This window comes from Thermobia domestica, chromosome 4, assembly GCF_964235325.1.
Source record: "Thermobia domestica chromosome 4, izTheDome1.hap1.1, whole genome shotgun sequence".
NCBI classification, from domain to species: domain Eukaryota; kingdom Metazoa; phylum Arthropoda; class Insecta; order Zygentoma; family Lepismatidae; genus Thermobia; species Thermobia domestica.
Window position 1 is genome coordinate 316,911,129 of NC_137457.1, and position 14,580 is coordinate 316,925,708.

The 14,580-nt window shown below is 36.2% G+C and overlaps 1 protein-coding gene across 4 annotated transcripts in view; it reads left to right on the top strand.

Annotated features, from left to right (window-relative positions):
• Positions 1-14,580, top strand: part of LOC145683554 (phospholipid scramblase 2-like) — a 96,015-nt gene that overhangs the window by 44,298 nt on the left and 37,137 nt on the right. The gene's annotated exons all lie outside the window — the stretch shown is intronic.

Here is a 14,580-nt window from a genome sequence, read left to right on the forward strand (position 1 = left end):
ATATTCATTGAGCATCAGAGCATTTTGAATTTCATCAGCATGTTTTTAACTATGTCGATATAAACTGGGCTGCGATTGTTTCCCACAAAGTTTTGAACCACATACTTAAAGACAGTCCAGGCTTCTTGCTCCACGGCATTCATTGAATGAAGGAAACTTCATCCAGCATTAGTTTGCGAATATTGGGACCAGTAAACACACCTTCGTTCAACTTAGCATCTGACAGATTGGGGAACTTCATACATAGATATCTCAAACAATTGCTATACTTAGGTAATGCCTTGCAAACTGCTTCATTACACCTAATTTGCAGAGGTAAAAAGAGTATTCTATTTCTTTCCACCAAGGAAACACACTTGATATATTTGTTTCCTGGAATCAATTCCAATCTTCGGGACCACTGTTTTGGCTCACAATGATTGTCAGGAGCCCGGCTGTCCCAATCACAGATAAAACAAGGAAACTTGGCCTATCCTCATTGTTGTCCTAGAAGCATTCCCAACACTTTCAAACACCACACATCATCCAGTTGTGATTTCATAATGTATGACAGTAAGAAGCACCTTCATGTTATCATATGTTTCCTTCAGGTGCACAGAATGACCTACAGGTATTGAGGCAAACATATTACCATTGTGCAGTAGAACTGCCTTCAGGCGTCTTTTATATGAGTCAATAAAAAGTCTCTAGCCACTTGTCGGGCACAGAATGTTCAACTGACCCATCAAACCTTGTACATCATTGCAGTACAAGTCCTTTCGAGCAAACTATTGTGTTAATATCAAGTCCTTTTGTCTGTAAAATGTATCGGACGTACCGGGTGCTAACAAATGTCTTTCACGCAGTCTTGACCATAGGCGCTCTGCTTTCTCCTTTGTCAGTCCCAGGTCACGGACTAAATCTTTTATATCTGGCTGAGTGGATAGAATAGCTCCCTCATCTTCCCTACTTCAAACTCAGTATTAGTCTGCGGAGACCCTGGTATACGTATATTCGGGTCACATGGAACAGTACGAAACGCTGAGTGAATGTTGTTCGGATACTGAATAGTCTTTTTGTTTTTCTTTTTGAAACCATTAACCTTACAAGACCAGAAGTAACAGTGTTCGGAATGATTCTGTTGCTCCCGCCAAACCATAAGGATGCGAAATCGTAATAACTTCTTGACACCCACCGTCGTAAATCTTCTACTAACACAACACACACGATCTGTGGAGCCCATGGTTTTTTGATGTCGCCTAGTTTTACTCCGAAATAGGCATGGTAGGCCTTTTTTATGAAATCAGTAATGTTCTTCGTTGTTTTTTCACCACAAGTTCAGCACAAATATAAATAAAACTGTTAGGAGAGTTTACACAGCCTCAGGTAGAGATTGTGCACTAACTCTAACACGTACTTCCTTCCTCAAACAACACAGTGACGAACAGGAAGCGCCATTACCAATATGACTGTTTGCTGTTTGCCACTGGGGAGCAACTTTTGGACAGTTGAAAGCGATGCGTCACCTCTGAGCTTCAAATGATGTGTTTGTATACATATTATATCATTATATTGCATTGTCATCAATTGCAAAAGTAAGCGATTTGTGTTAAAACTGTGGGTGATACAATATTTTGAGTATCATTTTCGAATTCAGGAGATCGAAATACATAAAGAACGACAACAGTTTCGAAAAAAGTTTCTGTGACCTTGCAATTTGTTGCATTGTGTTATTGTAGTTACTTAGGAAGCTGATTATACTGTCCCTGTGAGTGCAGTGTATATATGGTAGATGATAGAACTGGGAGTAACTTGTATTTCGAGGTGTCCGAATAGTTTATTTGTAAATGTGTTAATATATTAGTAGTTAATCTTGTGTATCCAATCCTTCACAAAAGCCATTCAATTGTTAAATGAACATTCAGTGATTTAGTTTTAATTATGATACACACAATTTCTTGTTGCTTTGACGTGAAAAATACCTTTTAAAATTTAGTGTAGTTTAGATGGTTAGTGTTGGAGGTACCCATCGCCAACATAACTTTTAAACGCTTCTCGTAGCAGCTTGATTAAACAGCTGCCAACGAAATGCAGATCTCCGGCTCATTTTCCGTTCTTTCCCAGGACGTCTTGAAGACTTATACAAGGAGCTTGGAAAGTTACCGTCCTCATATGGAAAGAGAAAGGATTAAATTTCAACGTGGTCTTGCGTACATTTATTGAAACAGTTCTCCAGTTTGTTAACGAAATCTCTCAAAGGAATCAATTTGAGGCGAGGGCGAAGCGCATAAAGAGGTTATATATATGCATTCAGGGGATACCCAATCTTTTTCGTGTTTAACACAAATTCTAGTTACCAGCTCTTTCCTGCAAATCCTAGTACGGACCTGCTCCTTCCGTACTAAATATATTTGTCGTTAGTCTAGCTTCTTACAGAAATGTCATTTTTATGAAAATGAATGCTTCTTATATGTTTCTGAGTTTATCAAGCAGGCGATAATGAGAGAGGTTTTGATGGTTAGTGTTGGAGGTAATGCACAATACAACATAACTTTCAAATTCTTCTCGTAGCAGCTTGATTACACAGTTGCCAACGAAATACAGATCTCCTGCTCGTTTTCGGTTCTTTCCCAGGACCGTGAATTCATTTGATGAACAGCATAGATATTCCTGCATTCATTTGGTAATACTAATGAAGTTTATGCAGTTTTGCACTAGATTGGTGATATTGGCCATTGTCTTGGGTAGTTAGACATTTGATAGGTACTTCTACACACCTGGGAAGTAGTTTCTTTTTCATCAGTTTCTTCAGTATATAGTCCCTTTTACTCAATTTTTAATCTCTATAAACATAGCTAATATGGAAAGTTCGAAAGTGCTAAGATTATTCACTATCAAAATCTTTATCTCATTATTTTTGTGTCCTTTGCTATACATTGCGAAATTACCACAAACCGTGATCCTCAGCTAATCATTTAATTATTAGGAACCTTTCTTCATTCCACCGTACCTTGTGTTATGTTCAGTAAGCTACAGTTCTTTTTAAAAACTAAAAGGTCAACGAGTCTGGCACGCAAATCCAAAGTAAACATTCAGCCTCTAATTGAGCATGAAAGAAATGGAGATCACCAAAATTTAAGCAAGTCTCTATCATAGAGGGCGATATTAGGAAATAGGAATCTTTGAATGTCACCAAATAAGTGAAAGGCAATAAATGCAATGAAACTGAAGATCTGGCGAAGAGTTGAAGGACCTTTAAGCCTGTTTCGTCACAGAGTTTCAGTGTGTGTTTTAAGTTGCTACCTCCAAGGCAAGTTATTCTTTTGGAAGCTACCTTCAAGCGAGCAATGTATTTACGATGTATTATGTTACCAACATCACGATTCTTTTACTTTTTTATTTATTGGTGTTAAAGCCCTTTGTACTGTGTAAACATTTCAATAGGTTAATTCAAGAAGAATATTATTCTATTTTCTCATTATGTATCATAATGATTTATGTATCGTAATGTCAGCAGAAAAAGATATATATATATATATATATATATATATATATATATATATATATAATGTACAAAAGCTGGCTTTAAAAAGCCTAAAACTCAGTGCTACGAGTTTTAAATTCTGTTTATTAACTAACATGATGCTCTGAAAGTGTATAGAATTGACCAATGGGAACAAACTGCTCAGACAAAAGAGAAAAGTTGAATGCTGAGGAAAGTGGTAAGACATAAGATGAATTGATACGTACAGTAGTATAGTTTTATACATAAATATGGTCTCGTACAACACCATTCTTTTCCAGTAATTTGTCAGCAATTGCACCCAAGATATGGACCTTATGCAAATTTTGTCAGTAATGCGCAACTTATTGGAACTATTGACGGCGGGCGTGGAATCTAATCATATGGTTTAGTTGAGATTGCATGGATCGAGGTGCTCATTTTATGTCAAACCGTATTCTATGGTCAGGGGAGTATTCATTTTATGTAATTATTATCATGCTACGATATGTTTAATATACTGTTTTTTCACTTAATCTTTATTGCGGTTAGAATGTTTCCAGTAGGTATTGGCCACAATAACTTTAAAAATAGAAACTAAATGTGATCCCGAGTGACTTAACCAAAACAGATCGCAATACTACTACTAATAGTAATCATAATTATAACTTACACTAAGTATTGTATCATTCACACCAGCACTGAGTCTTTAAACTAAATGTGAATGGAAAGGGATAATGTTTTTTATTTCACTAAAGGAAAATCCAAATAGGTTTTAATTTAAAATATTTAATTTTTCAAAATTAATTCTTAACAGTTAGAATACGAATGACTTTAAGCTCAAATTGTTTTCTAACAAACTTTTGCTTACTTAGTTGTTATTAAATTGGAAGGAGGTGTCCATACTTTTATTCAAATTAAGTAAATTACTTTCACAAAGCAGAGTGAATTTAAAATAAAATTCAATTTGCCAAATTTTAAATTAACCAATAAGGCACACTATACTGCGCAGGGCCTTCACTCATGAAATACCTCATTCGGGAGAACTACGTTCAACTGAAGTATTGAATCTATATTGATTGTTGAAGATACTGATTTTAAATTCATTAATGTATATATATATGTAGGATCTTATTGCTACGGCGGAAGTAATGCTGAATCTAAGGAAACACAGTAACAAACAGCTCTATCGTTGTATGGCAATGCTCACATTCTCATGTCATGTTTAATTAATTTAGTATTTACAATAGATTTTAGTACGAGTAACTTTAATTACTAGATCTACTTGATGAATAAATGAAAGGCTAGTTCAGATATAATGTCTGGTGATGTTTGTTGATACAGTATCACACTTATATTTACTTGCAGCGTTTGCACGTCTTTCCATATTCAAGGCACTCAATCAGTCTTTTTGGACGAATTTATAGTAGCATCTACCGGATCTACACATTTGATGAGGATGCATTACTCTCCAATTTATTCAATTCACAGAAACTTTGGTTCCGATTCTAAGATAAAGCTGAAGTAAACAAGGGCAGTTTTACTAACCATAAGAGTGACAGACAGTCCGATATAACTTGTACGCAAAGGAGATTTGCCATAAACGGAAATAGTGTATGAATCCGGAAGAAAGAGATTCTTTGGTAAAGGCTTCCTTGTGTATAGTGTATATAGTTAAAAGAATGTACTACCTTAGTTGGTGTGAAGATGTAAGTAAAACCAGTTGACGTGTGTGCTGCAAAATAACGGAAAGTATGGTGTGATATGCCGTGCTATGAACCACAGGTAAGGGAAATGGAGAGAACATGCGATGTACAGTCAGAAACAATATTAAGTATAGGTTGGAGCTGTAATTTGTTATACCTCCAACCTATATTTAATATTGTTTCTGACTATACAAAATGAACAGAGAGCGTGGGGTGTAAAGGCACAAGACGGTACCAGTGCTTGTAGTTGTGGTGGTAGGAGCGAGGGTATACGTGTCGTGTTTCTGTCTGGAAATTCGGTTTTAAAGTCCAGGTCGTGTCAAGGGAAGCAGAGTGTAGTGGTACTTGGAGGCTGATATGTAAACGTGAATCATATATGTACGAAATGCAACAAGTTGTAGTTGTGAAGTTTCAAGGGATGTGTTTGGCATTTCTAAGAATACACCAAAACGAGAGGAAGGTACTGTTGCAGAACATATTAAAACGCAGCAGTGTGACGAAGAGGTTGTTGGGGATTAGTTCAAAATACAAATGATAGACGAGGATGGCGCAGAAGATGAGAACATCGTCACTGAATTGCTTAATGTAAAAGATATGCAAGTAAATCAGCGAATATGGCGAAGCGCGATTCGAAAAATCTTTACGAAGCAAGTCTTCTGGTCCAATTTGCCGGTTAAAGAATTTCTTTTGGTTTTGGCTGATTCTTGGACAGCAAACATGATCTTTGCAACGCGATAGTTTTTGATCGTATTTTGTTCTATAACAAGCTGATTCTTGAGAAGGTATAGGCCTTGTACAAGTTGCTTATGTGATCTTATTTTGTTCATTCAAAAAGATGATTAGGTTCATCACCGATACAATGGTCTTATCATCCAGCATTGAAGTGTGGCAAGGGAAGAACTTTCTTCACCTTCAGTCATTTGTACTTTTACCAGTTTTCGAAAGACGATTCAAAAATATTTTCTACTTCGCGTTATTGAAATGTGGATATCCCAGTGAATATTAACCATTCAAAACATCTTCCGAATATTATTTCGGAATAGAAAATATAGAAGAATGTTTCATGGTCACATGTGACCAGTTTGCTTTTGTCCGCTGTGCTCGCTGCGAGAAATGTTCATGTGTTGATCATCCATTCATTATCAGCCTTCCAGTCTGCTGCAAATAAACTAATACAACTGATTATGTATTCTTTTACTATATTTGCTTTCATTGTTTTTGTGTTAGTTATGTGTTTTTCCGGTGTTCTAATTGCTCTTTCTGACATACAAACTGTCTGCAAAATTGGCAATGCTGCATTTCAGATAGCAAATCTCTTTACGATCTTTGTTTGCTGTCTTTTACACTTTGCAAACTGTTCAGTTTCACAGGCATTACTGCCTTTGTGTCATTTCGGCGACTTTTAAACTTTTATTTCCCTAGTTCCGCTCCTTATGGTCCCTAATAGTTTATATTTTAGTGATCTACATTTCTTTTCATGTTCAATCAAATGCCGTGTGTCTGTCAGACGATCATATGGATTTTTACTTCTCAGCCAATTTCTTACCACTAATTATTCTTCCCTATTAGATTTAAATTTGTCTTTCACCCATATTATAATATTCGTGATACTTCTTATTCGTTTGACTTTCGACCAACTGACTGTAATATTATCCACACTTATTACAAAATTCCCTAGTCCTCCTTCGTCGATTTTGCACACAATGCATGAACTATTTGTTGATTCCTTTCTTATCCCTGAAACACGCATCTAATTTCTGCAATTTTGATGCAAATATGGGAAACCCAAAATATTTATTTCATATTTTTGTGACTAAATTAGAAAAATATTATTACTTTAATTTAAGACGTCCCTTAGAGATGACGGAAATTAATTGTAAAACAGAATTCCTGGCAGTAGTTAGAGAGACCAGTGTAAAACAAAATGTGACTTCGGAATATTGTATTTATTCTGAACTGGACTTTAGTGGGCCGATTTTGACGTTATCTTCAACTTTACTTATGTTGTTAAAATGTTCATAGTTACTTACTACACGCTTTCTATTTCGTATAATATCTGCTAAGTTACTCTCACTTGTCCGTTGGATACAACTGATTCACAGTAGCTTAACTTCTAAAAACTAGTTATTTGTGAACTTCAAATAAGAAAGGAAAACTCAGCAATTCACAAGTCGAGTTTGAGCGTGCACCAAGTTAGGTATTGTCTACTGGGGTAAGACCTTTTGATTGGTCTCGGACATGTGTTGACAGCTCTTGCTAAGTAGCCATATTATAGGTGGCATTTTTATTTTTTGTCAAAATTGGGGCAATGCTTCCCGAAGTCCCACATATCTCCGTCCATGTGTGCCAGGGAACCCCAAAGTAAAATCAAGTTGTAAATACAGAATTCAGCGAAACCACACCAAGACATTAGTAGATTATAGTTTGAACTAAGAATTCAAGAAAGAATTGCAACTCAGACCGTATGCTACCTCATCTGTAGGTAAAAAAGAAACAGATGGGGATGCCATTGCCCCCTTCTGTGTTCCAAGGTTAAACTGTATTCAAATCTTTATTATAGAAATTGTCCTCTTTCCCCGTAAAATCTGAATTTTTGAGAACATTGCAATAGCTTTCAACTTATTTTTAATGAGGACTTTACATACAGAGTCGCATCTTTTAAACTTGAACTTTATTTTCGCCAAACAAATTATCTAAAATAGTTTCAATCGATAAGATTTATCCTAATTTGGGAATCACAAGCAAATGCAATTCTCCAAACGATCATTTCATTGGTGAGCAGTGTGACTTCTATTAACTTGATTGTTGTTTACTCTCAGGGTCGTGCTTATACCACCATGACTCCTTGCTTGTAATGATTTTGTTGAAAAACTCCTGATCGTCTGTCACTGAGTGTTTTATTGCGTGACAATCTTCTACGCGACGACCCCTTTGCTCTTTGGTGACAAGTCTTGACACTAACGTAGGAGTCACTGGTCGCATTCCTAAACCGTCGTGCAAACTGCACTGAATGGAGTTCCGGAAAAGTCTTCGAGTTGGTCGAGTGTTAAGCATCGATGTTCCCAAATGGGATCACGGATTTTGATGATGTCTTTTTTCGCGTACTTGAATGACTACTGGAACGGAGCTGATCTTCAATGTTCATTTGCACCCTTTTAAACCAAGCAAACCTTCCGTACATTTGCGTTTTACTACAGAATGTTTTCTATAAGCTGTTTTTATCTTTGCATAGTTTCTGCTGTGTTATTGACGAGTAAAAAGCTTAACTTTACAGCCGCACGTTGTTCCGTGAGAATCTGGCATTTTTTCCGTTACGAGTGCAATACACAGAACTGACAGAGACACACACAATTGTCAGAGAATCCACAGCCGCACTTTTTTTTTCGTAAGAATCAGCAATCACACACACACACACAAAATGTCAGAGAATCCACTTGGCACACTGACTCAGGAGATGTCCTCTCACAGTGACCTAACGGCACAACTTTCTACTGCAAGTACACTTGTGCCGGAATACGATTCCGCTTATTTTTGGAATTTCCTCGTATTTTACTATTAATATCCATTCATATTTACGAGGGTTGATCCAGAAGTAAGATTCCCAAAGAGCGTATGCCGCATGGCAACGTGCGAGGTAAAATACGGGAACGCCGATGTGCACAGCTGTTCTTCCACTCTCTATTTCGGCCTGCCGGGTTTTGTTGCGCCGCCGCTCAGTTTTGGCCCAGCAACCGTCCGAGATAGAGGTTCCCCATTGTTGCTCCTGCCAAGTGCGAGATTCGTCCCGTAATTCGCGTTTTGCACGTCAAACGTACTCAAACAGTGGGTATTCATCGTCAGTTGAGAGAGGCGTAAGGCGACAATTGTATGTCCATTCAACATGTCCGAAAGTGGTGCAGGGAGTTAAGTGCCTCCCAATCGGAAGGTCCATAATGAAGAACAGTGTGGAAGAACGTCAGTTCAGAGGATCACCGTCCGTGAACTTGTTGCTCGGATTTCTGGGAGTTCTTAGAGTACAGTGGAAAGAGCTTTGACTGAAAAATTGAGGTATCATAAATATTGTGCTCAATGGGTACCGCGTATGTTGACACCAGAATACAAGGAGAAACGCCTTGCCTGTGCCCGCCAATTTCTTCAAAAGTGTCATGGAGATAAGAAAGGATTGTTGGACTCCATTGTTACGGGAGACGAAACGTGGGTGTTTCATTTCACTCCCGAAACGAAACAAAATTCAAACAATGGCGTAATTCAGCGTCACCGGTCGTAAAGTAGTTCAAACGAACTCCTTTTGCTGTCAAAGTCATGGCCAGTGTGCTTTGTAATCGTAAGGGGATACTGCTGGTCGGTTTCGTGGAACCTGGAACATCATTCAACTTAGATAGTTATTGTGCAACACTACGAAAACTCGGGCTAGCTATCCAGAAACGCCGGCGAGAATGATTGACAGCCGGTGTAACGCTGCTTTACGACAACGACCATCCTCACGTCTCCCATCAAATCCAGGACCTTTTAATAAAGTTTGGGTGGACTATCATGACCTACCCACCGACTGGTGCCTAGCGATTATCGCTTGTTCCCGATGTTAAAGGAACACTTGAGTGGCCAACGATTCCGGAAAGACGTTGAAGTCTAAGACGATATGAAACGCTTCGTCAACGGGTTGGCGGTGGAGTTCTACGGCATTGAGATACAGAAGTTGCGACATTGGAACACAGTTTACAGACATACGTAGAAAAAGATAGCGATTATGTCTAAAAATAGAGCAAAGTGGCTTGTTTCCAACGATGTACATTGCTATGAGGATAAACAATGTTGTCGATTTGTAAAATTGATGGGAACCTAATTTCTGAATGAACTCTCTCTCTCTCTCTCTCTCTCTCTCTCTCTCTATATATATATATATATATATATATATATATATATATATATATATTTGCTTGTAGTGACTTTCTCCTCGTGTTATTATTATTATTATTATTATTATTATTATTATTATTATCATTTTGACCTCAGAAAATATTATATACCAATATTATTATCGCGAAATATTATTATCCGTAAGGGATTTCGTCCTGCTAGTTTTGGCCAGCCAGGATTTGGGGCAAAATTAAGGTTTGGACGGCGAGATTTTGTCCATATACCATAAAATATTACAAAATGTTCTTTCAAACATAAATATACGTGCTGCATATAGTAATAGTTATTTGTTACTTACATAAGAAGGCTATTTTACAAAGAAAATATGGTAGTTATAAAGTTGCAAAATCCACCCAGAGCACGTATAAAATAGAATCCATTTAAAGTATTTTTTTTGTGTGAAACAAAACGTGGAACAAACACAAAGTAAGTTTCATTTTAATGTGTGGACTTGTTTCTAATAGTTTACACTATTTTTAAATATTTTACGTGTATTTTACACGTCACGTAGAAAAGTTCTCCAGCCCTAACTTCACAGTTAATACGTAGGAAATTGTTTTCGAGAGTCACTAGTAACTGCAAGAAAAGCTGATATGCTGACCACATAACACAAGCAAGTCATCTACCACTCAATTCAAATGCAGCGTCACCTCCATTTAGAGTGTAGTAATAAGATTTAATTTTCCAACTTTATTCAGTACTTCTTGTATAAATGTAGTTATCCCTATTGGTACATACTCCCTTTCGTCTTAATTGACGCTGATTAGCTGAGGAACGAACCCACTCTAATTAATTCCTAGAGGTCACGTGGTCTTCTGTCGAGCGAGGATTCAAAATTTGTCTCACTGTTAACATAACATGGTAAGACGTCATTGACGTTCGACTTTTGAATTCGACTGACTCAGGGACTACATAATCCAGGAGTACATAGAACTACTCCTTCTAAATTTTTGATTTACCTTTTTTCCTTTTTTGAATAGAAAGAAAAATATTAAACAAATATTGAAGTTGAAAAGTTTTCGACCTCTTGGATGAGGCTTTATTAGGCTATAGATGTGAATAAATATATTTTGTCTTTAAAATATATTGGTACATGATACGACACTCTTAAATTTCAGGAGGGGTACATAAGACCACTTCTTAAATTTCGGAAATTATTAAAATTGAAAATGTTAATAGGTAGTATATGATCATGGTACGTACTTAATTAGTTTGTATCTCTCTTTTATGGGCCAAAAGTACGAAAATTTTAATTTAGCAGGTTTTTAACCTCTTTTATACTTTATTATGATATGGTGGTTTCATTGTCTTTTATAAGATATGGGTAAATTGACGCACCACTATCAAGTTTTGAAAGAATTGTGTTCACACACCCTTAATGTTTGGCAATTACCAAAATTATCAATTTGATATGTAGCATAGGATCGTTTTATCTAAATCTTTCTTTAATGTTGTTCCCATTTATGGGTAAAAATTGCTCCAAAAGTCACAGGACTCTAACCTAATTTATCTTGTTTAATGTATCAATGGTCATCTTAAAATAATGAAATTTGAAAGGTTGTTTATTTAATTTATCTTTTAAAAAGTTTTACCGCTAACATAAGGTTCTAAGATAAATATGTAATTTCATTCCCTTTCATACGAGATAAGTGCTTTAAAATTTGAGTTTATGACTCCTCTCACTCTCTTCGGTCCCTCTTTAACTTATGATAAAACTACTGTCATTGATGAAAGATCTTGAACGAGTAAACAGTGTCATAGTATGTCAGTTTCTTACCGTAAATTACCATGAAAGGATATTTAGGTAAGTGTATGGAATTTGTCTTTTCTGAGTTAGTTGTCACAGTTATATCTTCTGGCAATGAGAAGTGTACAAAGGCTCTGAGTTCGATTGTTGGTGACAGCCTATAGAGTTTGGATATTAAATTCTTGTGACGTTTCTGTTCCACGTAGATTTTGTGTTGATCTTTTTTTTTGGTTTACAGCTCACTGGCATTTTATTCAAATATAATGAAAGTATTTTTAGAACATAAGCACAAGTGTGAGCAAAATAAATGACACGTCTCTTTAATCTGACGTTTTTTTAAATATCTCCACTTTCTTTATATGTTCGAGATTTTGAAAGGTTTCCACAGCAGAAAAAGTTAATGACAAAGACGTTTTCAATATTTGTATTCAACGTTAATGTAAAATAAAGAAATTAGCAGCAAAAACCTTAATTTAAAACACGAAAATTGCCGACTGTGTTGAAAAGGAATTCTGTAGTTGAACGTAAACTGAGACCAGTGAGAACCCACTCACTGCCAGTGAGAACAATGCGGATTCATATCCATAAACAGAACATTTAACCAAATATTTCTCACATTTCTTATATCCATGATACATAAGAAATTCAGATATTACATGCAGACTCCATATAAATAAAGAAAACAGCGGAAATGATTTATCAAAAGAGACGAATTGGAACATGAGCGTAATGAAAATCATGTCTTGTAGTAGAACAGACATATAACCTGTAAGAAGTCAGTAGCATAGTTGGTTAGAGTGAGAAAATGAAACCAATTAACAAATTTGAGCGAAGGCGGTTAGAGCACCGTCCACAGAACTTTTTGTTAACTATTCTAATTGTTTTTCTGTGTTTATTAATAAACTACTACATATTTTTTTAAAACTCATCACGGTATCAAAGTAAGAAAAGTCCCATTATTCACCCGTATTACTACTCTTCATATTTGTTTGCTAAAGATTCTCATTTATTTTCTGTTTGCCCATTGGTGCATAAAGAAAACTTTCCAGTGAATTGTATTTCTTAAAATCAATAATTTCGTGTATTTTATAATCAATTTTCACATGACTTAACGTCTCGTATGTTATATGATTGTCTCGTTTCTTGGCATCACTAATAGTGCATTATAAAACTTTTCCTTCTATCTACGTGTTTCATAGTGAACTTCCCAATTAAATGCTTAAATTTCTATGTAAACATTTATTGAAATGAATGTTCTGTAATGCATTTAATTAAGTAGTGACACATCAAAACGAGACAACTTTTTCACGAGACAAGCCGAGATTTTAAACTGTCTCGTATCGTAGCGAAACTAGTGATAACAAGAGACACGATATTTCTCGTGTATCGTCTCGATAACGGGTGAAAATTTCGAGACGAGACAAGCATAAAATGTTCAATACCAGACACGGCACCAGGTAAGGCAACCTACAAACTTGTCGTGGGAGCACTAATAAATTAGGTAACTTTGTCTTCGGAAAAAGTATCAGTTACCTTCGAAAAATATTCACTGATGAGCAAGTAGTGAATTCCTGACGCATATCGCATTTCTGATAGTGTTTCTTCCAGACAAAGTTTTGGGGCGCCCCTCCGGGAGCTCTGGCAGTGCCCTCCCTGGAGGAGATCAAATAATACGTCCAACATGTAATAACAAATAGTACCATCACTGGGCATCCAGGATATTAAATTTGACCCTCCCCCAGAACATTGTTTTTGAAAGAAACACTGATTCCGAACACTTTGAATGTAGTTACCCACTAACAGTTACAGAAATGTTGCTTTAAGGTAGAAACGGGAGAATTTTTGTTATTATTATTATTATTATTATTATTATTATTATTATTATTATTATTATTATTATTATTATTATTATTATTACTTGAATTCTATGAGCACCAGCAGCGAAAGATATGAAATTTAATTGCTAACATTTTGCTTCAGTGGAATGTATTACTGACGTTCACATTCAGCAATGGAAAGTATTTGTTCCCAAAGACTCGTTTGGTTCAAGACTGGCGCCACTCCTCTATTCTGATTTCCTATCAGCAGTTCACACAATCTATGAATTAGTGGGCAGTTCTTTGCCTTGGCGTAGGAAATGATTTGAAAATACAAACTCTTTACTTTCGTTGCTGTCAGTCAGTACTCTGTGAAATGTATTATGTCCTTTAGGATAATGAGATGGATATTTAATGCAAGTGAACAATGATGGAAGAGTTAGTGGAATGAGAATGTAGAAGAAAACAAGAATACCCCGTAAAAAACCCAAGGATACCACATTGTTCGCGATAAATTTAATCGACTGGGTCTCGAACCAGAGTCCCACGCACCAAAGGTAAGAATCGATCACACCCTTCTTGAATCCTTAAAAGGGAACAGGATAACAGAAACATTTAGAGGGTTAATCGTTTGCAACAAAGTAGCACAGCCCGTGAGTCAGTGACCATGGGTCCAGATTCAACAATCTCGTGTCAATGGTATCATATCGTCGCATAAGAACCATAGGAACGTATCTCTATTTCCTAGAACAAAAAATATTATTTTCTTACAAAGATGTGTTTTTAATAAAATGGTAATTGAGCTGCATTATAACAGATGATAGACAAGGAGAACAAATGGCGTTACGTTCCATTTACACAAAGTGGGGCTTTCAAAATTGTGCAAACATGAAGAAAAGGAAAACCGCATTT